The 17500-nt window shown below is 42.7% G+C and overlaps 47 non-coding genes and 2 pseudogenes across 47 annotated transcripts in view; all 49 read right to left on the bottom strand.

Annotated features, from left to right (window-relative positions):
• LOC145851124 (5S ribosomal RNA) overlaps positions 1-47 on the bottom strand; it is a 119-nt gene extending 72 nt beyond the window's left edge. The window contains exon 1 of the ribosomal RNA XR_014372974.1: positions 1-47. This exon is cut by the window's left edge and continues 72 nt beyond it. This is a non-coding gene — a ribosomal RNA (5S ribosomal RNA).
• Positions 48-186: 139 nt separating this feature from the next.
• Positions 187-305, bottom strand: LOC145882172 (5S ribosomal RNA). The gene has a single exon (XR_014393739.1). It is a non-coding gene; the product is annotated as a 5S ribosomal RNA (ribosomal RNA).
• Positions 306-714: 409 nt separating this feature from the next.
• Positions 715-833, bottom strand: LOC145852420 (5S ribosomal RNA). Its single transcript, XR_014374275.1, has one exon. It is a non-coding gene; the product is annotated as a 5S ribosomal RNA (ribosomal RNA).
• Positions 834-972: 139 nt separating this feature from the next.
• Positions 973-1091, bottom strand: LOC145851123 (5S ribosomal RNA). The gene has a single exon (XR_014372973.1). It is a non-coding gene; the product is annotated as a 5S ribosomal RNA (ribosomal RNA).
• A 139-nt stretch (positions 1092-1230) lies between these two features.
• On the bottom strand, positions 1231-1349 carry LOC145884638 (5S ribosomal RNA). The gene has a single exon (XR_014396217.1). It is a non-coding gene; the product is annotated as a 5S ribosomal RNA (ribosomal RNA).
• Positions 1350-1758: 409 nt separating this feature from the next.
• LOC145851403 (5S ribosomal RNA) lies at positions 1759-1877 on the bottom strand. The gene has a single exon (XR_014373254.1). It is a non-coding gene; the product is annotated as a 5S ribosomal RNA (ribosomal RNA).
• Positions 1878-2016: 139 nt separating this feature from the next.
• Positions 2017-2135, bottom strand: LOC145882682 (5S ribosomal RNA). The gene has a single exon (XR_014394250.1). It is a non-coding gene; the product is annotated as a 5S ribosomal RNA (ribosomal RNA).
• A 409-nt stretch (positions 2136-2544) lies between these two features.
• Positions 2545-2663, bottom strand: LOC145851402 (5S ribosomal RNA). The gene has a single exon (XR_014373253.1). It is a non-coding gene; the product is annotated as a 5S ribosomal RNA (ribosomal RNA).
• A 139-nt stretch (positions 2664-2802) lies between these two features.
• Positions 2803-2921, bottom strand: LOC145882681 (5S ribosomal RNA). The gene has a single exon (XR_014394249.1). It is a non-coding gene; the product is annotated as a 5S ribosomal RNA (ribosomal RNA).
• A 409-nt stretch (positions 2922-3330) lies between these two features.
• Positions 3331-3449, bottom strand: LOC145887455 (5S ribosomal RNA). The gene has a single exon (XR_014399046.1). It is a non-coding gene; the product is annotated as a 5S ribosomal RNA (ribosomal RNA).
• A 139-nt stretch (positions 3450-3588) lies between these two features.
• LOC145851122 (5S ribosomal RNA) lies at positions 3589-3707 on the bottom strand. The gene has a single exon (XR_014372972.1). It is a non-coding gene; the product is annotated as a 5S ribosomal RNA (ribosomal RNA).
• A 139-nt stretch (positions 3708-3846) lies between these two features.
• LOC145881679 (5S ribosomal RNA) lies at positions 3847-3965 on the bottom strand. Its single transcript, XR_014393251.1, has one exon. It is a non-coding gene; the product is annotated as a 5S ribosomal RNA (ribosomal RNA).
• A 409-nt stretch (positions 3966-4374) lies between these two features.
• On the bottom strand, positions 4375-4493 carry LOC145887453 (5S ribosomal RNA). The gene has a single exon (XR_014399044.1). It is a non-coding gene; the product is annotated as a 5S ribosomal RNA (ribosomal RNA).
• Positions 4494-4632: 139 nt separating this feature from the next.
• On the bottom strand, positions 4633-4751 carry LOC145851121 (5S ribosomal RNA). Its single transcript, XR_014372971.1, has one exon. It is a non-coding gene; the product is annotated as a 5S ribosomal RNA (ribosomal RNA).
• Positions 4752-4890: 139 nt separating this feature from the next.
• LOC145881677 (5S ribosomal RNA) lies at positions 4891-5009 on the bottom strand. The gene has a single exon (XR_014393249.1). It is a non-coding gene; the product is annotated as a 5S ribosomal RNA (ribosomal RNA).
• Positions 5010-5418: 409 nt separating this feature from the next.
• On the bottom strand, positions 5419-5537 carry LOC145887452 (5S ribosomal RNA). The gene has a single exon (XR_014399043.1). It is a non-coding gene; the product is annotated as a 5S ribosomal RNA (ribosomal RNA).
• A 139-nt stretch (positions 5538-5676) lies between these two features.
• LOC145851120 (5S ribosomal RNA) lies at positions 5677-5795 on the bottom strand. The gene has a single exon (XR_014372970.1). It is a non-coding gene; the product is annotated as a 5S ribosomal RNA (ribosomal RNA).
• A 139-nt stretch (positions 5796-5934) lies between these two features.
• LOC145882171 (5S ribosomal RNA) lies at positions 5935-6053 on the bottom strand. The gene has a single exon (XR_014393738.1). It is a non-coding gene; the product is annotated as a 5S ribosomal RNA (ribosomal RNA).
• A 409-nt stretch (positions 6054-6462) lies between these two features.
• On the bottom strand, positions 6463-6581 carry LOC145852789 (uncharacterized; annotated as a pseudogene).
• Positions 6582-6720: 139 nt separating this feature from the next.
• On the bottom strand, positions 6721-6839 carry LOC145851119 (5S ribosomal RNA). The gene has a single exon (XR_014372969.1). It is a non-coding gene; the product is annotated as a 5S ribosomal RNA (ribosomal RNA).
• A 139-nt stretch (positions 6840-6978) lies between these two features.
• LOC145882680 (5S ribosomal RNA) lies at positions 6979-7097 on the bottom strand. The gene has a single exon (XR_014394248.1). It is a non-coding gene; the product is annotated as a 5S ribosomal RNA (ribosomal RNA).
• A 409-nt stretch (positions 7098-7506) lies between these two features.
• Positions 7507-7625, bottom strand: LOC145851401 (5S ribosomal RNA). The gene has a single exon (XR_014373252.1). It is a non-coding gene; the product is annotated as a 5S ribosomal RNA (ribosomal RNA).
• A 139-nt stretch (positions 7626-7764) lies between these two features.
• Positions 7765-7883, bottom strand: LOC145882679 (5S ribosomal RNA). Its single transcript, XR_014394247.1, has one exon. It is a non-coding gene; the product is annotated as a 5S ribosomal RNA (ribosomal RNA).
• Positions 7884-8292: 409 nt separating this feature from the next.
• Positions 8293-8411, bottom strand: LOC145887451 (5S ribosomal RNA). Its single transcript, XR_014399042.1, has one exon. It is a non-coding gene; the product is annotated as a 5S ribosomal RNA (ribosomal RNA).
• Positions 8412-8550: 139 nt separating this feature from the next.
• LOC145851118 (5S ribosomal RNA) lies at positions 8551-8669 on the bottom strand. The gene has a single exon (XR_014372968.1). It is a non-coding gene; the product is annotated as a 5S ribosomal RNA (ribosomal RNA).
• Positions 8670-8808: 139 nt separating this feature from the next.
• Positions 8809-8927, bottom strand: LOC145881676 (5S ribosomal RNA). The gene has a single exon (XR_014393248.1). It is a non-coding gene; the product is annotated as a 5S ribosomal RNA (ribosomal RNA).
• Positions 8928-9336: 409 nt separating this feature from the next.
• LOC145887450 (5S ribosomal RNA) lies at positions 9337-9455 on the bottom strand. Its single transcript, XR_014399041.1, has one exon. It is a non-coding gene; the product is annotated as a 5S ribosomal RNA (ribosomal RNA).
• Positions 9456-9594: 139 nt separating this feature from the next.
• On the bottom strand, positions 9595-9713 carry LOC145851117 (5S ribosomal RNA). The gene has a single exon (XR_014372967.1). It is a non-coding gene; the product is annotated as a 5S ribosomal RNA (ribosomal RNA).
• A 139-nt stretch (positions 9714-9852) lies between these two features.
• Positions 9853-9971, bottom strand: LOC145881675 (5S ribosomal RNA). Its single transcript, XR_014393247.1, has one exon. It is a non-coding gene; the product is annotated as a 5S ribosomal RNA (ribosomal RNA).
• Positions 9972-10380: 409 nt separating this feature from the next.
• Positions 10381-10499, bottom strand: LOC145887449 (5S ribosomal RNA). The gene has a single exon (XR_014399040.1). It is a non-coding gene; the product is annotated as a 5S ribosomal RNA (ribosomal RNA).
• Positions 10500-10638: 139 nt separating this feature from the next.
• On the bottom strand, positions 10639-10757 carry LOC145851116 (5S ribosomal RNA). Its single transcript, XR_014372966.1, has one exon. It is a non-coding gene; the product is annotated as a 5S ribosomal RNA (ribosomal RNA).
• A 139-nt stretch (positions 10758-10896) lies between these two features.
• LOC145884637 (5S ribosomal RNA) lies at positions 10897-11015 on the bottom strand. The gene has a single exon (XR_014396216.1). It is a non-coding gene; the product is annotated as a 5S ribosomal RNA (ribosomal RNA).
• A 409-nt stretch (positions 11016-11424) lies between these two features.
• Positions 11425-11543, bottom strand: LOC145851399 (5S ribosomal RNA). Its single transcript, XR_014373250.1, has one exon. It is a non-coding gene; the product is annotated as a 5S ribosomal RNA (ribosomal RNA).
• A 139-nt stretch (positions 11544-11682) lies between these two features.
• On the bottom strand, positions 11683-11801 carry LOC145882678 (5S ribosomal RNA). Its single transcript, XR_014394246.1, has one exon. It is a non-coding gene; the product is annotated as a 5S ribosomal RNA (ribosomal RNA).
• Positions 11802-12210: 409 nt separating this feature from the next.
• LOC145851398 (5S ribosomal RNA) lies at positions 12211-12329 on the bottom strand. The gene has a single exon (XR_014373249.1). It is a non-coding gene; the product is annotated as a 5S ribosomal RNA (ribosomal RNA).
• Positions 12330-12468: 139 nt separating this feature from the next.
• On the bottom strand, positions 12469-12587 carry LOC145882676 (5S ribosomal RNA). Its single transcript, XR_014394244.1, has one exon. It is a non-coding gene; the product is annotated as a 5S ribosomal RNA (ribosomal RNA).
• Positions 12588-12996: 409 nt separating this feature from the next.
• Positions 12997-13115, bottom strand: LOC145887447 (5S ribosomal RNA). Its single transcript, XR_014399038.1, has one exon. It is a non-coding gene; the product is annotated as a 5S ribosomal RNA (ribosomal RNA).
• A 139-nt stretch (positions 13116-13254) lies between these two features.
• LOC145851114 (5S ribosomal RNA) lies at positions 13255-13373 on the bottom strand. Its single transcript, XR_014372964.1, has one exon. It is a non-coding gene; the product is annotated as a 5S ribosomal RNA (ribosomal RNA).
• Positions 13374-13782: 409 nt separating this feature from the next.
• Positions 13783-13901, bottom strand: LOC145851397 (5S ribosomal RNA). The gene has a single exon (XR_014373248.1). It is a non-coding gene; the product is annotated as a 5S ribosomal RNA (ribosomal RNA).
• Positions 13902-14040: 139 nt separating this feature from the next.
• On the bottom strand, positions 14041-14159 carry LOC145882675 (5S ribosomal RNA). The gene has a single exon (XR_014394243.1). It is a non-coding gene; the product is annotated as a 5S ribosomal RNA (ribosomal RNA).
• A 409-nt stretch (positions 14160-14568) lies between these two features.
• LOC145887446 (5S ribosomal RNA) lies at positions 14569-14687 on the bottom strand. Its single transcript, XR_014399037.1, has one exon. It is a non-coding gene; the product is annotated as a 5S ribosomal RNA (ribosomal RNA).
• A 139-nt stretch (positions 14688-14826) lies between these two features.
• Positions 14827-14945, bottom strand: LOC145851113 (5S ribosomal RNA). The gene has a single exon (XR_014372963.1). It is a non-coding gene; the product is annotated as a 5S ribosomal RNA (ribosomal RNA).
• Positions 14946-15084: 139 nt separating this feature from the next.
• On the bottom strand, positions 15085-15203 carry LOC145881674 (5S ribosomal RNA). Its single transcript, XR_014393246.1, has one exon. It is a non-coding gene; the product is annotated as a 5S ribosomal RNA (ribosomal RNA).
• A 409-nt stretch (positions 15204-15612) lies between these two features.
• On the bottom strand, positions 15613-15731 carry LOC145887445 (5S ribosomal RNA). Its single transcript, XR_014399036.1, has one exon. It is a non-coding gene; the product is annotated as a 5S ribosomal RNA (ribosomal RNA).
• A 139-nt stretch (positions 15732-15870) lies between these two features.
• LOC145851112 (5S ribosomal RNA) lies at positions 15871-15989 on the bottom strand. Its single transcript, XR_014372962.1, has one exon. It is a non-coding gene; the product is annotated as a 5S ribosomal RNA (ribosomal RNA).
• A 139-nt stretch (positions 15990-16128) lies between these two features.
• On the bottom strand, positions 16129-16247 carry LOC145884635 (5S ribosomal RNA). The gene has a single exon (XR_014396214.1). It is a non-coding gene; the product is annotated as a 5S ribosomal RNA (ribosomal RNA).
• Positions 16248-16656: 409 nt separating this feature from the next.
• On the bottom strand, positions 16657-16775 carry LOC145851396 (5S ribosomal RNA). Its single transcript, XR_014373247.1, has one exon. It is a non-coding gene; the product is annotated as a 5S ribosomal RNA (ribosomal RNA).
• Positions 16776-16914: 139 nt separating this feature from the next.
• LOC145882674 (5S ribosomal RNA) lies at positions 16915-17033 on the bottom strand. The gene has a single exon (XR_014394242.1). It is a non-coding gene; the product is annotated as a 5S ribosomal RNA (ribosomal RNA).
• Positions 17034-17442: 409 nt separating this feature from the next.
• The window catches only part of LOC145852942 (uncharacterized), a 119-nt pseudogene continuing 61 nt past the window's right edge, over positions 17443-17500 (bottom strand).

Below are 17500 nucleotides of genomic sequence, written 5' to 3'. Positions count from 1 at the left end.
CGAGATCAGACGAGATCGGGCATACCCAGGCTGATATGGCCGTACGCTAGAAACAATCTCTTGCTACAACATATATAGTCAAAGTGAGTCTGATAAAACAGACATTTAGTCAATTCATCATTAAATGCTTACTACAAGGCAGTGTTGCTGATGAAATAGTGCAAGAGCACACCCTCGTGGACAAAATGCTCACAGCACCTGGTATTCCCAGGCGGTCTCCCATCCAAGTACTAACCAGGCCCAACCCTGCTTATCTTCCGAGATCAGACGAGATCGGGAGTACCCAGGCTGGTATGGCCGTAAGCTAGAAACAATCTCTTGCTACAACATATATAGTCAAAGTGAGTGTGATAAACAGACATTGCATTTTCACCAATTAGATAAGCAGCTTGAACTTTGTGTCACTGAAAAAGTAGAAGAAATTACAAACACTGTTCCCATCACTTTTTAGCACAGGTAGTTGGATAAAATACAAACTTTATTTCCTTTCATCATTTGAACAGGGCAAAGGAGCACAAAGCACACACAAGCTGCATTCAGCAACAATATTCTTGTTTGTCTTATAAATACAAGGCAGATGCTAATTGAAAACACAAGGAAATTTGATCCTATTAAAAAGGCAGGAAGCTGCATTTAGTCAATTCATCATTAAATGCTTACTACAAGGCAGTGTTGCTGATGAAATAGTGCAAGAGCACACCCTCGTGGACGAAATGCTTACAGCACCTGGTATTCCCAGGCGGTCTCCCATCCAAGTACTAACCAGGCCCGACCCTGCTTAGTTTCCGAGATCAGACAAGATCGGGTGAACCCAGGCTGATATGGCCGTAAGCGAGAAACAATCTCTTGCTACAACATATATAGTCAAAGTGAGTCTGATAAAACAGACATTTAGTCAATTCATCATTAAATGCTTACTACAAGGCAGTGTTGCTGATGAAATAGTGCAAGAGCACACCCTCGTGGACAAAATGCTTACAGCACCTGGTATTCCCAGGCGGTCTCCCATCCAAGTACTAACCAGGCCCGACCCTGCTTAGCTTCCGAGATCAGACGAGATCGGGCATACCCAGGCTGATATGGCCGTACGCTGGAAACAATCTCTTGCTACAACATATATAGTCAAAGTGAGTCTGATAAAACAGACATTTAGTCAATTCATCATTAAATGCTTACTACAAGGCAGTGTTGCTGATGAAATAGTGCAAGAGCACACCCTCGTGGACAAAATGCTTACAGCACCTGGTATTCCCAGGCGGTCTCCCATCCAAGCACTAACCAGGCCCAACCCTGCTTAGCTTCCGAGATCAGACGAGATCGGGAGTACCCAGGCTGGTATGGCCGTAAGCTAGAAACAATCTCTTGCTACAACATATATAGTCAAAGTGAGTGTGATAAACAGACATTGCATTTTCACCAATTAGATAAGCAGCTTGAACTTTGTGTCACTGAAAAAGTAGAAGAAATTACAAACACTGTTCCCATCACTTTTTAGCACAGGTAGTTGGATAAAATACAAACTTTATTTCCTTTCATCATTTGAACAGGGCAAAGGAGCACAAAGCACACAGAAGCTGCATTCAGCAACAATATTCTTGTTTGTCTTATAAATACAAGGCAGATGCTAATTGAAAACACAAGGAAATTTGATCCTATTAAAAAGGCAGGAAGCTGCATTTAGTCAATTTATCATTAAATGCTTACTACAAGGCAGTGTTGCTGATGAAATAGTGCAAGAGCACACCCTCGTGGACAAAATGCTTACAGCACCTGGTATTCCCAGGCGGTCTCCCATCCAAGTACTAAACAGGCCCGACCCTGCTTAGCTTCCGAGATCAGACAAGATCGGGCGTAGCCAGGCTGATATGGCCGTAAGCGAGAAACAATCTCTTGCTACAACATATATAGTCAAAGTGAGTCTGATAAAACAGACATTTAGTCAATTCATCATTAAATGCTTACTACAAGGCAGTGTTGCTGATGAAATAGTGCAAGAGCACACCCTCGTGGACAAAATGCTTACAGCACCTGGTATTCCCAGGGAGTCTCCCATCCAAGTACTAACCAGGCCCAACCCTGCTTAGCTTCCGAGATCAGACGAGATCGGGAGTACCCAGGCTGGTATGGCCGTAAGCTAGAAACAATCTCTTGCTACAACATATATAGTCAAAGTGAGTGTGATAAACAGACATTGCATTTTCACCAATTAGATAAGCAGCTTGAACTTTGTGTCACTGAAAAAGTAGAAGAAATTACAAACACTGTTCCCATCACTTTTTAGCACAGGTAGTTGGATAAAATACAAACTTTATTTCCTTTCATCATTTGAACAGGGCAAAGGAGCACAAAGCACACAGAAGCTGCATTCAGCAACAATATTCTTGTTTGTCTTATAAATACAAGGCAGATGCTAATTGAAAACACAAGGAAATTTGATCCTATTAAAAAGGCAGGAAGCTGCATTTAGTCAATTTATCATTAAATGCTTACTACAAGGCAGTGTTGCTGATGAAATAGTGCAAGAGCACACCCTCGTGGACAAAATGCTTACAGCACCTGGTATTCCCAGGCGGTCTCCCATCCAAGTACTAAACAGGCCCGACCCTGCTTAGCTTCCGAGATCAGACAAGATCGGGCGTAGCCAGGCTGATATGGCCGTAAGCGAGAAACAATCTCTTGCTACAACATATATAGTCAAAGTGAGTCTGATAAAACAGACATTTAGTCAATTCATCATTAAATGCTTACTACAAGGCAGTGTTGCTGATGAAATAGTGCAAGAGCACACCCTCGTGGACAAAATGCTTACAGCACCTGGTATTCCCAGGGAGTCTCCCATCCAAGTACTAACCAGGCCCAACCCTGCTTAGCTTCCGAGATCAGACGAGATCGGGAGTACCCAGGCTGGTATGGCCGTAAGCTAGAAACAATCTCTTGCTACAACATATATAGTCAAAGTGAGTGTGATAAACAGACATTGCATTTTCACCAATTAGATAAGCAGCTTGAACTTTGTGTCACTGAAAAAGTAGAAGAAATTACAAACACTGTTCCCATCACTTTTTAGCACAGGTAGTTGGATAAAATACAAACTTTATTTCCTTTCATCATTTGAACAGGGCAAAGGAGCACAAAGCACACACAAGCTGCATTCAGCAACAATATTCTTGTTTGTCTTATAAATACAAGGCAGATGCTAATTGAAAACACAAGGAAATTTGATCCTATTAAAAAGGCAGGAAGCTGCATTTAGTCAATTAATCATTAAATGCTTACTACAAGGCAGTGTTGCTGATGAAATAGTGCAAGAGCACACCCTCGTGGACGAAATGCTTACAGCACCTGGTATTCCCAGGCGGTCTCCCATCCAAGTACTAACCAGGCCCGACCCTGCTTAGCTTCCGAGATCAGACAAGATCGGGTGAACCCAGGCTGATATGGCCGTAAGCGAGAAACAATCTCTTGCTACAACATATATAGTCAAAGTGAGTCTGATAAAACAGACATTTAGTCAATTCATCATTAAATGCTTACTACAAGGCAGTGTTGCTGATGAAATAGTGCAAGAGCACACCCTCGTGGACAAAATGCTTACAGCACCTGGTATTCCCAGGCGGTCTCCCATCCAAGTACTAACCAGGCCCGACCCTGCTTAGCTTCCGAGATCAGACGAGATCGGGCATACCCAGGCTGATATGGCCGTACGCTAGAAACAATCTCTTGCTACAACATATATAGTCAAAGTGAGTCTGATAAAACAGACATTTAGTCAATTCATCATTAAATGCTTACTACAAGGCAGTGTTGCTGATGAAATAGTGCAAGAGCACACCCTCGTGGACAAAATGCTCACAGCACCTGGTATTCCCAGGCGGTCTCCCATCCAAGTACTAACCAGGCCCAACCCTGCTTAGCTTCCGAGATCAGACGAGATCGGGAGTACCCAGGCTGGTATGGCCGTAAGCTAGAAACAATCTCTTGCTACAACATATATAGTCAAAGTGAGTGTGATAAACAGACATTGCATTTTCACCAATTAGATAAGCAGCTTGAACTTTGTGTCACTGAAAAAGTAGAAGAAATTACAAACACTGTTCCCATCACTTTTTAGCACAGGTAGTTGGATAAAATACAAACTTTATTTCCTTTCATCATTTGAACAGGGCAAAGGAGCACAAAGCACACACAAGCTGCATTCAGCAACAATATTCTTGTTTGTCTTATAAATACAAGGCAGATGCTAATTGAAAACACAAGGAAATGTGATCCTATTAAAAAGGCAGGAAGCTGCATTTAGTCAATTAATCATTAAATGCTTACTACAAGGCAGTGTTGCTGATGAAATAGTGCAAGAGCACACCCTCGTGGACGAAATGCTTACAGCACCTGGTATTCCCAGGCGGTCTCCCATCCAAGTACTAACCAGGCCCGACCCTGCTTAGCTTCCGAGATCAGACAAGATCGGGTGAACCCAGGCTGATATGGCCGTAAGCGAGAAACAATCTCTTGCTACAACATATATAGTCAAAGTGAGTCTGATAAAACAGACATTTAGTCAATTCATCATTAAATGCTTACTACAAGGCAGTGTTGCTGATGAAATAGTGCAAGAGCACACCCTCGTGGACAAAATGCTTACAGCACCTGGTATTCCCAGGCGGTCTCCCATCCAAGTACTAACCAGGCCCGACCCTGCTTAGCTTCCGAGATCAGACGAGATCGGGCATACCCAGGCTGATATGGCCGTACGCTAGAAACAATCTCTTGCTACAACATATATAGTCAAAGTGAGTCTGATAAAACAGACATTTAGTCAATTCATCATTAAATGCTTACTACAAGGCAGTGTTGCTGATGAAATAGTGCAAGAGCACACCCTCGTGGACAAAATGCTCACAGCACCTGGTATTCCCAGGCGGTCTCCCATCCAAGTACTAACCAGGCCCAACCCTGCTTAGCTTCCGAGATCAGACGAGATCGGGAGTACCCAGGCTGGTATGGCCGTAAGCTAGAAACAATCTCTTGCTACAACATATATAGTCAAAGTGAGTGTGATAAACAGACATTGCATTTTCACCAATTAGATAAGCAGCTTGAACTTTGTGTCACTGAAAAAGTAGAAGAAATTACAAACACTGTTCCCATCACTTTTTAGCACAGGTAGTTGGATAAAATACAAACTTTATTTCCTTTCATCATTTGAACAGGGCAAAGGAGCACAAAGCACACACAAGCTGCATTCAGCAACAATATTCTTGTTTGTCTTATAAATACAAGGCAGATGCTAATTGAAAACACAAGGAAATGTGATCCTATTAAAAAGGCAGGAAGCTGCATTTAGTCAATTAATCATTAAATGCTTACTACAAGGCAGTGTTGCTGATGAAATAGTGCAAGAGCACACCCTCGTGGACGAAATGCTTACAGCACCTGGTATTCCCAGGCGGTCTCCCATCCAAGTACTAACCAGGCCCGACCCTGCTTAGCTTCCGAGATCAGACAAGATCGGGTGAACCCAGGCTGATATGGCCGTAAGCGAGAAACAATCTCTTGCTACAACATATATAGTCAAAGTCAGTCTGATAAAACAGACATTTAGTCAATTCATCATTAAATGCTTACTACAAGGCAGTGTTGCTGATGAAATAGTGCAAGAGCACACCCTCGTGGACAAAATGCTTACAGCACCTGGTATTCCCAGGCGGTCTCCCATCCAAGTACTAACCAGGCCCGACCCTGCTTAGCTTCCGAGATCAGACGAGATCGGGCATACCCAGGCTGATATGGCCGTACGCTGGAAACAATCTCTTGCTACAACATATATAGTCAAAGTGAGTCTGATAAAACAGACATTTAGTCAATTCATCATTAAATGCTTACTACAAGGCAGTGTTGCTGATGAAATAGTGCAAGAGCACACCCTCGTGGACAAAATGCTCACAGCACCTGGTATTCCCAGGCGGTCTCCCATCCAAGTACTAACCAGGCCCAACCCTGCTTATCTTCCGAGATCAGACGAGATCGGGAGTACCCAGGCTGGTATGGCCGTAAGCTAGAAACAATCTCTTGCTACAACATATATAGTCAAAGTGAGTGTGATAAACAGACATTGCATTTTCACCAATTAGATAAGCAGCTTGAACTTTGTGTCACTGAAAAAGTAGAAGAAATTACAAACACTGTTCCCATCACTTTTTAGCACAGGTAGTTGGATAAAATACAAACTTTATTTCCTTTCATCATTTGAACAGGGCAAAGGAGCACAAAGCACACACAAGCTGCATTCAGCAACAATATTCTTGTTTGTCTTATAAATACAAGGCAGATGCTAATTGAAAACACAAGGAAATTTGATCCTATTAAAAAGGCAGGAAGCTGCATTTAGTCAATTCATCATTAAATGCTTACTACAAGGCAGTGTTGCTGATGAAATAGTGCAAGAGCACACCCTCGTGGACGAAATGCTTACAGCACCTGGTATTCCCAGGCGGTCTCCCATCCAAGTACTAACCAGGCCCGACCCTGCTTAGTTTCCGAGATCAGACAAGATCGGGTGAACCCAGGCTGATATGGCCATAAGCGAGAAACAATCTCTTGCTACAACATATATAGTCAAAGTGAGTCTGATAAAACAGACATTTAGTCAATTCATCATTAAATGCTTACTACAAGGCAGTGTTGCTGATGAAATAGTGCAAGAGCACACCCTCGTGGACAAAATGCTTACAGCACCTGGTATTCCCAGGCGGTCTCCCATCCAAGTACTAACCAGGCCCGACCCTGCTTAGCTTCCGAGATCAGACGAGATCGGGCATACCCAGGCTGATATGGCCGTACGCTGGAAACAATCTCTTGCTACAACATATATAGTCAAAGTGAGTCTGATAAAACAGACATTTAGTCAATTCATCATTAAATGCTTACTACAAGGCAGTGTTGCTGATGAAATAGTGCAAGAGCACACCCTCGTGGACAAAATGCTTACAGCACCTGGTATTCCCAGGGAGTCTCCCATCCAAGTACTAACCAGGCCCAACCCTGCTTAGCTTCCGAGATCAGACGAGATCGGGAGTACCCAGGCTGGTATGGCCGTAAGCTAGAAACAATCTCTTGCTACAACATATATAGTCAAAGTGAGTGTGATAAACAGACATTGCATTTTCACCAATTAGATAAGCAGCTTGAACTTTGTGTCACTGAAAAAGTAGAAGAAATTACAAACACTGTTCCCATCACTTTTTAGCACAGGTAGTTGGATAAAATACAAACTTTATTTCCTTTCATCATTTGAACAGGGCAAAGGAGCACAAAGCACACAGAAGCTGCATTCAGCAACAATATTCTTGTTTGTCTTATAAATACAAGGCAGATGCTAATTGAAAACACAAGGAAATTTGATCCTATTAAAAAGGCAGGAAGCTGCATTTAGTCAATTTATCATTAAATGCTTACTACAAGGCAGTGTTGCTGATGAAATAGTGCAAGAGCACACCCTCGTGGACAAAATGCTTACAGCACCTGGTATTCCCAGGCGGTCTCCCATCCAAGTACTAAACAGGCCCGACCCTGCTTAGCTTCCGAGATCAGACAAGATCGGGCGTAGCCAGGCTGATATGGCCGTAAGCGAGAAACAATCTCTTGCTACAACATATATAGTCAAAGTGAGTCTGATAAAACAGACATTTAGTCAATTCATCATTAAATGCTTACTACAAGGCAGTGTTGCTGATGAAATAGTGCAAGAGCACACCCTCGTGGACAAAATGCTTACAGCACCTGGTATTCCCAGGGAGTCTCCCATCCAAGTACTAACCAGGCCCAACCCTGCTTAGCTTCCGAGATCAGACGAGATCGGGAGTACCCAGGCTGGTATGGCCGTAAGCTAGAAACAATCTCTTGCTACAACATATATAGTCAAAGTGAGTGTGATAAACAGACATTGCATTTTCACCAATTAGATAAGCAGCTTGAACTTTGTGTCACTGAAAAAGTAGAAGAAATTACAAACACTGTTCCCATCACTTTTTAGCACAGGTAGTTGGATAAAATACAAACTTTATTTCCTTTCATCATTTGAACAGGGCAAAGGAGCACAAAGCACACACAAGCTGCATTCAGCAACAATATTCTTGTTTGTCTTATAAATACAAGGCAGATGCTAATTGAAAACACAAGGAAATTTGATCCTATTAAAAAGGCAGGAAGCTGCATTTAGTCAATTAATCATTAAATGCTTACTACAAGGCAGTGTTGCTGATGAAATAGTGCAAGAGCACACCCTCGTGGACGAAATGCTTACAGCACCTGGTATTCCCAGGCGGTCTCCCATCCAAGTACTAACCAGGCCCGACCCTGCTTAGCTTCCGAGATCAGACAAGATCGGGTGAACCCAGGCTGATATGGCCGTAAGCGAGAAACAATCTCTTGCTACAACATATATAGTCAAAGTGAGTCTGATAAAACAGACATTTAGTCAATTCATCATTAAATGCTTACTACAAGGCAGTGTTGCTGATGAAATAGTGCAAGAGCACACCCTCGTGGACAAAATGCTTACAGCACCTGGTATTCCCAGGCGGTCTCCCATCCAAGTACTAACCAGGCCCGACCCTGCTTAGCTTCCGAGATCAGACGAGATCGGGCATACCCAGGCTGATATGGCCGTACGCTAGAAACAATCTCTTGCTACAACATATATAGTCAAAGTGAGTCTGATAAAACAGACATTTAGTCAATTCATCATTAAATGCTTACTACAAGGCAGTGTTGCTGATGAAATAGTGCAAGAGCACACCCTCGTGGACAAAATGCTCACAGCACCTGGTATTCCCAGGCGGTCTCCCATCCAAGTACTAACCAGGCCCAACCCTGCTTAGCTTCCGAGATCAGACGAGATCGGGAGTACCCAGGCTGGTATGGCCGTAAGCTAGAAACAATCTCTTGCTACAACATATATAGTCAAAGTGAGTGTGATAAACAGACATTGCATTTTCACCAATTAGATAAGCAGCTTGAACTTTGTGTCACTGAAAAAGTAGAAGAAATTACAAACACTGTTCCCATCACTTTTTAGCACAGGTAGTTGGATAAAATACAAACTTTATTTCCTTTCATCATTTGAACAGGGCAAAGGAGCACAAAGCACACACAAGCTGCATTCAGCAACAATATTCTTGTTTGTCTTATAAATACAAGGCAGATGCTAATTGAAAACACAAGGAAATGTGATCCTATTAAAAAGGCAGGAAGCTGCATTTAGTCAATTAATCATTAAATGCTTACTACAAGGCAGTGTTGCTGATGAAATAGTGCAAGAGCACACCCTCGTGGACGAAATGCTTACAGCACCTGGTATTCCCAGGCGGTCTCCCATCCAAGTACTAACCAGGCCCGACCCTGCTTAGCTTCCGAGATCAGACAAGATCGGGTGAACCCAGGCTGATATGGCCGTAAGCGAGAAACAATCTCTTGCTACAACATATATAGTCAAAGTGAGTCTGATAAAACAGACATTTAGTCAATTCATCATTAAATGCTTACTACAAGGCAGTGTTGCTGATGAAATAGTGCAAGAGCACACCCTCGTGGACAAAATGCTTACAGCACCTGGTATTCCCAGGCGGTCTCCCATCCAAGTACTAACCAGGCCCGACCCTGCTTAGCTTCCGAGATCAGACGAGATCGGGCATACCCAGGCTGATATGGCCGTACGCTAGAAAAAATCTCTTGCTACAACATATATAGTCAAAGTGAGTCTGATAAAACAGACATTTAGTCAATTCATCATTAAATGCTTACTACAAGGCAGTGTTGCTGATGAAATAGTGCAAGAGCACACCCTCGTGGACAAAATGCTCACAGCACCTGGTATTCCCAGGCGGTCTCCCATCCAAGTACTAACCAGGCCCAACCCTGCTTAGCTTCCGAGATCAGACGAGATCGGGAGTACCCAGGCTGGTATGGCCGTAAGCTAGAAACAATCTCTTGCTACAACATATATAGTCAAAGTGAGTGTGATAAACAGACATTGCATTTTCACCAATTAGATAAGCAGCTTGAACTTTGTGTCACTGAAAAAGTAGAAGAAATTACAAACACTGTTCCCATCACTTTTTAGCACAGGTAGTTGGATAAAATACAAACTTTATTTCCTTTCATCATTTGAACAGGGCAAAGGAGCACAAAGCACACACAAGCTGCATTCAGCAACAATATTCTTGTTTGTCTTATAAATACAAGGCAGATGCTAATTGAAAACACAAGGAAATGTGATCCTATTAAAAAGGCAGGAAGCTGCATTTAGTCAATTAATCATTAAATGCTTACTACAAGGCAGTGTTGCTGATGAAATAGTGCAAGAGCACACCCTCGTGGACGAAATGCTTACAGCACCTGGTATTCCCAGGCGGTCTCCCATCCAAGTACTAACCAGGCCCGACCCTGCTTAGCTTCCGAGATCAGACAAGATCGGGTGAACCCAGGCTGATATGGCCGTAAGCGAGAAACAATCTCTTGCTACAACATATATAGTCAAAGTCAGTCTGATAAAACAGACATTTAGTCAATTCATCATTAAATGCTTACTACAAGGCAGTGTTGCTGATGAAAAAGTGCAAGAGCACACCCTCGTGGACAAAATGCTTACAGCACCTGGTATTCCCAGGCGGTCTCCCATCCAAGTACTAACCAGGCCCGACCCTGCTTAGCTTCCGAGATCAGACGAGATCGGGCATACCCAGGCTGATATGGCCGTACGCTGGAAACAATCTCTTGCTACAACATATATAGTCAAAGTGAGTCTGATAAAACAGACATTTAGTCAATTCATCATTAAATGCTTACTACAAGGCAGTGTTGCTGATGAAATAGTGCAAGAGCACACCCTCGTGGACAAAATGCTTACAGCACCTGGTATTCCCAGGCGGTCTCCCATCCAAGCACTAACCAGGCCCAACCCTGCTTAGCTTCCGAGATCAGACGAGATCGGGAGTACCCAGGCTGGTATGGCCGTAAGCTAGAAACAATCTCTTGCTACAACATATATAGTCAAAGTGAGTGTGATAAACAGACATTGCATTTTCACCAATTAGATAAGCAGCTTGAACTTTGTGTCACTGAAAAAGTAGAAGAAATTACAAACACTGTTCCCATCACTTTTTAGCACAGGTAGTTGGATAAAATACAAACTTTATTTCCTTTCATCATTTGAACAGGGCAAAGGAGCACAAAGCACACAGAAGCTGCATTCAGCAACAATATTCTTGTTTGTCTTATAAATACAAGGCAGATGCTAATTGAAAACACAAGGAAATTTGATCCTATTAAAAAGGCAGGAAGCTGCATTTAGTCAATTTATCATTAAATGCTTACTACAAGGCAGTGTTGCTGATGAAATAGTGCAAGAGCACACCCTCGTGGACAAAATGCTTACAGCACCTGGTATTCCCAGGCGGTCTCCCATCCAAGTACTAAACAGGCCCGACCCTGCTTAGCTTCCGAGATCAGACAAGATCGGGCGTAGCCAGGCTGATATGGCCGTAAGCGAGAAACAATCTCTTGCTACAACATATATAGTCAAAGTGAGTCTGATAAAACAGACATTTAGTCAATTCATCATTAAATGCTTACTACAAGGCAGTGTTGCTGATGAAATAGTGCAAGAGCACACCCTCGTGGACAAAATGCTTACAGCACCTGGTATTCCCAGGGAGTCTCCCATCCAAGTACTAACCAGGCCCAACCCTGCTTAGCTTCCGAGATCAGACGAGATCGGGAGTACCCAGGCTGGTATGGCCGTAAGCTAGAAACAATCTCTTGCTACAACATATATAGTCAAAGTGAGTGTGATAAACAGACATTGCATTTTCACCAATTAGATAAGCAGCTTGAACTTTGTGTCACTGAAAAAGTAGAAGAAATTACAAACACTGTTCCCATCACTTTTTAGCACAGGTAGTTGGATAAAATACAAACTTTATTTCCTTTCATCATTTGAACAGGGCAAAGGAGCACAAAGCACACAGAAGCTGCATTCAGCAACAATATTCTTGTTTGTCTTATAAATACAAGGCAGATGCTAATTGAAAACACAAGGAAATTTGATCCTATTAAAAAGGCAGGAAGCTGCATTTAGTCAATTTATCATTAAATGCTTACTACAAGGCAGTGTTGCTGATGAAATAGTGCAAGAGCACACCCTCGTGGACAAAATGCTTACAGCACCTGGTATTCCCAGGCGGTCTCCCATCCAAGTACTAAACAGGCCCGACCCTGCTTAGCTTCCGAGATCAGACAAGATCGGGCGTAGCCAGGCTGATATGGCCGTAAGCGAGAAACAATCTCTTGCTACAACATATATAGTCAAAGTGAGTCTGATAAAACAGACATTTAGTCAATTCATCATTAAATGCTTACTACAAGGCAGTGTTGCTGATGAAATAGTGCAAGAGCACACCCTCGTGGACAAAATGCTTACAGCACCTGGTATTCCCAGGGAGTCTCCCATCCAAGTACTAACCAGGCCCAACCCTGCTTAGCTTCCGAGATCAGACGAGATCGGGAGTACCCAGGCTGGTATGGCCGTAAGCTAGAAACAATCTCTTGCTACAACATATATAGTCAAAGTGAGTGTGATAAACAGACATTGCATTTTCACCAATTAGATAAGCAGCTTGAACTTTGTGTCACTGAAAAAGTAGAAGAAATTACAAACACTGTTCCCATCACTTTTTAGCACAGGTAGTTGGATAAAATACAAACTTTATTTCCTTTCATCATTTGAACAGGGCAAAGGAGCACAAAGCACACACAAGCTGCATTCAGCAACAATATTCTTGTTTGTCTTATAAATACAAGGCAGATGCTAATTGAAAACACAAGGAAATTTGATCCTATTAAAAAGGCAGGAAGCTGCATTTAGTCAATTAATCATTAAATGCTTACTACAAGGCAGTGTTGCTGATGAAATAGTGCAAGAGCACACCCTCGTGGACGAAATGCTTACAGCACCTGGTATTCCCAGGCGGTCTCCCATCCAAGTACTAACCAGGCCCGACCCTGCTTAGCTTCCGAGATCAGACAAGATCGGGTGAACCCAGGCTGATATGGCCGTAAGCGAGAAACAATCTCTTGCTACAACATATATAGTCAAAGTGAGTCTGATAAAACAGACATTTAGTCAATTCATCATTAAATGCTTACTACAAGGCAGTGTTGCTGATGAAATAGTGCAAGAGCACACCCTCGTGGACAAAATGCTTACAGCACCTGGTATTCCCAGGCGGTCTCCCATCCAAGTACTAACCAGGCCCGACCCTGCTTAGCTTCCGAGATCAGACGAGATCGGGCATACCCAGGCTGATATGGCCGTACGCTAGAAACAACCTCTTGCTACAACATATATAGTCAAAGTGAGTGTGATAAACAGACATTGCATTTTCACCAATTAGATAAGCAGCTTGAACTTTGTGTCACTGAAAAAGTAGAAGAAATTACAAACACTGTTCCCATCACTTTTTAGCACAGGTAGTTGGATAAAATACAAACTTTATTTCCTTTCATCATTTGAACAGGGCAAAGGAGCACAAAGCACACAGAAGCTGCATTCAGCAACAATATTCTTGTTTGTCTTATAAATACAAGGCAGATGCTAATTGAAAACACAAGGAAATTTGATCCTATTAAAAAGGCAGGAAGCTGCATTTAGTCAATTTATCATTAAATGCTTACTACAAGGCAGTGTTGCTGATGAAATAGTGCAAGAGCACACCCTCGTGGACAAAATGCTTACAGCACCTGGTATTCCCAGGCGGTCTCCCATCCAAGTACTAAACAGGCCCGACCCTGCTTAGCTTCCGAGATCAGACAAGATCGGGCGTAGCCAGGCTGATATGGCCGTAAGCGAGAAACAATCTCTTGCTACAACATATATAGTCAAAGTGAGTCTGATAAAACAGACATTTAGTCAATTCATCATTAAATGCTTACTACAAGGCAGTGTTGCTGATGAAATAGTGCAAGAGCACACCCTCGTGGACAAAATGCTTACAGCACCTGGTATTCCCAGGGAGTCTCCCATCCAAGTACTAACCAGGCCCAACCCTGCTTAGCTTCCGAGATCAGACGAGATCGGGAGTACCCAGGCTGGTATGGCCGTAAGCTAGAAACAATCTCTTGCTACAACATATATAGTCAAAGTGAGTGTGATAAACAGACATTGCATTTTCACCAATTAGATAAGCAGCTTGAACTTTGTGTCACTGAAAAAGTAGAAGAAATTACAAACACTGTTCCCATCACTTTTTAGCACAGGTAGTTGGATAAAATACAAACTTTATTTCCTTTCATCATTTGAACAGGGCAAAGGAGCACAAAGCACACACAAGCTGCATTCAGCAACAATATTCTTGTTTGTCTTATAAATACAAGGCAGATGCTAATTGAAAACACAAGGAAATTTGATCCTATTAAAAAGGCAGGAAGCTGCATTTAGTCAATTAATCATTAAATGCTTACTACAAGGCAGTGTTGCTGATGAAATAGTGCAAGAGCACACCCTCGTGGACGAAATGCTTACAGCACCTGGTATTCCCAGGCGGTCTCCCATCCAAGTACTAACCAGGCCCGACCCTGCTTAGCTTCCGAGATCAGACAAGATCGGGTGAACCCAGGCTGATATGGCCGTAAGCGAGAAACAATCTCTTGCTACAACATATATAGTCAAAGTGAATCTGATAAAACAGACATTTAGTCAATTCATCATTAAATGCTTACTACAAGGCAGTGTTGCTGATGAAATAGTGCAAGAGCACACCCTCGTGGACAAAATGCTTACAGCACCTGGTATTCCCAGGCGGTCTCCCATCCAAGTACTAACCAGGCCCGACCCTGCTTAGCTTCCGAGATCAGACGAGATCGGGCATACCCAGGCTGATATGGCCGTACGCTAGAAACAATCTCTTGCTACAACATATATAGTCAAAGTGAGTCTGATAAAACAGACATTTAGTCAATTCATCATTAAATGCTTACTACAAGGCAGTGTTGCTGATGAAATAGTGCAAGAGCACACCCTCGTGGACAAAATGCTCACAGCACCTGGTATTCCCAGGCGGTCTCCCATCCAAGTACTAACCAGGCCCAACCCTGCTTAGCTTCCGAGATCAGACGAGATCGGGAGTACCCAGGCTGGTATGGCCGTAAGCTAGAAACAATCTCTTGCTACAACATATATAGTCAAAGTGAGTGTGATAAACAGACATTGCATTTTCACCAATTAGATAAGCAGCTTGAACTTTGTGTCACTGAAAAAGTAGAAGAAATTACAAACACTGTTCCCATCACTTTTTAGCACAGGTAGTTGGATAAAATACAAACTTTATTTCCTTTCATCATTTGAACAGGGCAAAGGAGCACAAAGCACACACAAGCTGCATTCAGCAACAATATTCTTGTTTGTCTTATAAATACAAGGCAGATGCTAATTGAAAACACAAGGAAATGTGATCCTATTAAAAAGGCAGGAAGCTGCATTTAGTCAATTAATCATTAAATGCTTACTACAAGGCAGTGTTGCTGATGAAATAGTGCAAGAGCACACCCTCGTGGACGAAATGCTTACAGCACCTGGTATTCCCAGGCGGTCTCCCATCCAAGTACTAACCAGGCCCGACCCTGCTTAGCTTCCGAGATCAGACAAGATCGGGTGAACCCAGGCTGATATGGCCGTAAGCGAGAAACAATCTCTTGCTACAACATATATAGTCAAAGTGAGTCTGATAAAACAGACATTTAGTCAATTCATCATTAAATGCTTACTACAAGGCAGTGTTGCTGATGAAATAGTGCAAGAGCACACCCTCGTGGACAAAATGCTTACAGCACCTGGTATTCCCAGGCGGTCTCCCATCCAAGTACTAACCAGGCCCGACCCTGCTTAGCTTCCGAGATCAGACGAGATCGGGCATACCCAGGCTGATATGGCCGTACGCTAGAAACAATCTCTTGCTACAACATATATAGTCAAAGTGAGTCTGATAAAACAGACATTTAGTCAATTCATCATTAAATGCTTACTACAAGGCAGTGTTGCTGATGAAATAGTGCAAGAGCACACCCTCGTGGACAAAATGCTTACAGCACCTGGTATTCCCAGGCGGTCTCCCATCCAAGCACTAACCAGGCCCAACCCTGCTTAGCTTCCGAGATCAGACGAGATCGGGAGTACCCAGGCTGGTATGGCCGTAAGCTAGAAACAATCTCTTGCTACAACATATATAGTCAAAGTGAGTGTGATAAACAGACATTGCATTTTCACCAATTAGATAAGCAGCTTGAACTTTGTGTCACTGAAAAAGTAGAAGAAATTACAAACACTGTTCCCATCACTTTTTAGCACAGGTAGTTGGATAAAATACAAACTTTATTTCCTTTCATCATTTGAACAGGGCAAAGGAGCACAAAGCACACAGAAGCTGCATTCAGCAACAATATTCTTGTTTGTCTTATAAATACAAGGCAGATGCTAATTGAAAACACAAGGAAATTTGATCCTATTAAAAAGGCAGGAAGCTGCATTTAGTCAATTTATCATTAAATGCTTACTACAAGGCAGTGTTGCTGATGAAATAGTGCAAGAGCACACCCTCGTGGACAAAATGCTTACAGCACCTGGTATTCCCAGGCGGTCTCCCATCCAAGTACTAAACAGGCCCGACCCTGCTTAGCTTCCGAGATCAGACAAGATCGGGCGTAGCCAGGCTGATATGGCCGTAAGCGAGAAACAATCTCTTGCTACAACATATATAGTCAAAGTGAGTCTGATAAAACAGACATTCAGTCAATTCATCATTAAATGCTTACTACAAGGCAGTGTTGCTGATGAAATAGTGCAAGAGCACACCCTCGTGGACAAAATGCTTACAGCACCTGGTATTCCCAGGGAGTCTCCCATCCAAGTACTAACCAGGCCCAACCCTGCTTAGCTTCCGAGATCAGACGAGATCGGGAGTACCCAGGCTGGTATGGCCGTAAGCTAGAAACAATCTCTTGCTACAACATATATAGTCAAAGTGAGTGTGATAAACAGACATTGCATTTTCACCAATTAGATAAGCAGCTTGAACTTTGTGTCACTGAAAAAGTAGAAGAAATTACAAACACTGTTCCCATCACTTTTTAGCACAGGTAGTTGGATAAAATACAAACTTTATTTCCTTTCATCATTTGAACAGGGCAAAGGAGCACAAAGCACACACAAGCTGCATTCAGCAACAATATTCTTGTTTGTCTTATAAATACAAGGCAGATGCTAATTGAAAACACAAGGAAATTTGATCCTATTAAAAAGGCAGGAAGCTGCATTTAGTCAATTCATCATTAAACGCTTACTACAAGGCAGTGTTGCTGATGAAATAGTGCAAGAGCACACCCTCGTGGACAAAATGCTTACAGCACCTGGCATTCCCAGGCGGTCTACCATCCAAGTACTGACCAGGCCCGA

The sequence above is a fragment of the Salmo salar genome, chromosome 08, assembly GCF_965601325.2.
Source record: "Salmo salar chromosome 08, fSalSal1, whole genome shotgun sequence".
Classification (NCBI taxonomy): Eukaryota; Metazoa; Chordata; class Actinopteri; order Salmoniformes; family Salmonidae; genus Salmo; species Salmo salar.
Note: the sequence above shows the minus strand (reverse complement) of the source record. Positions and strands in the feature narration are given on the sequence as shown.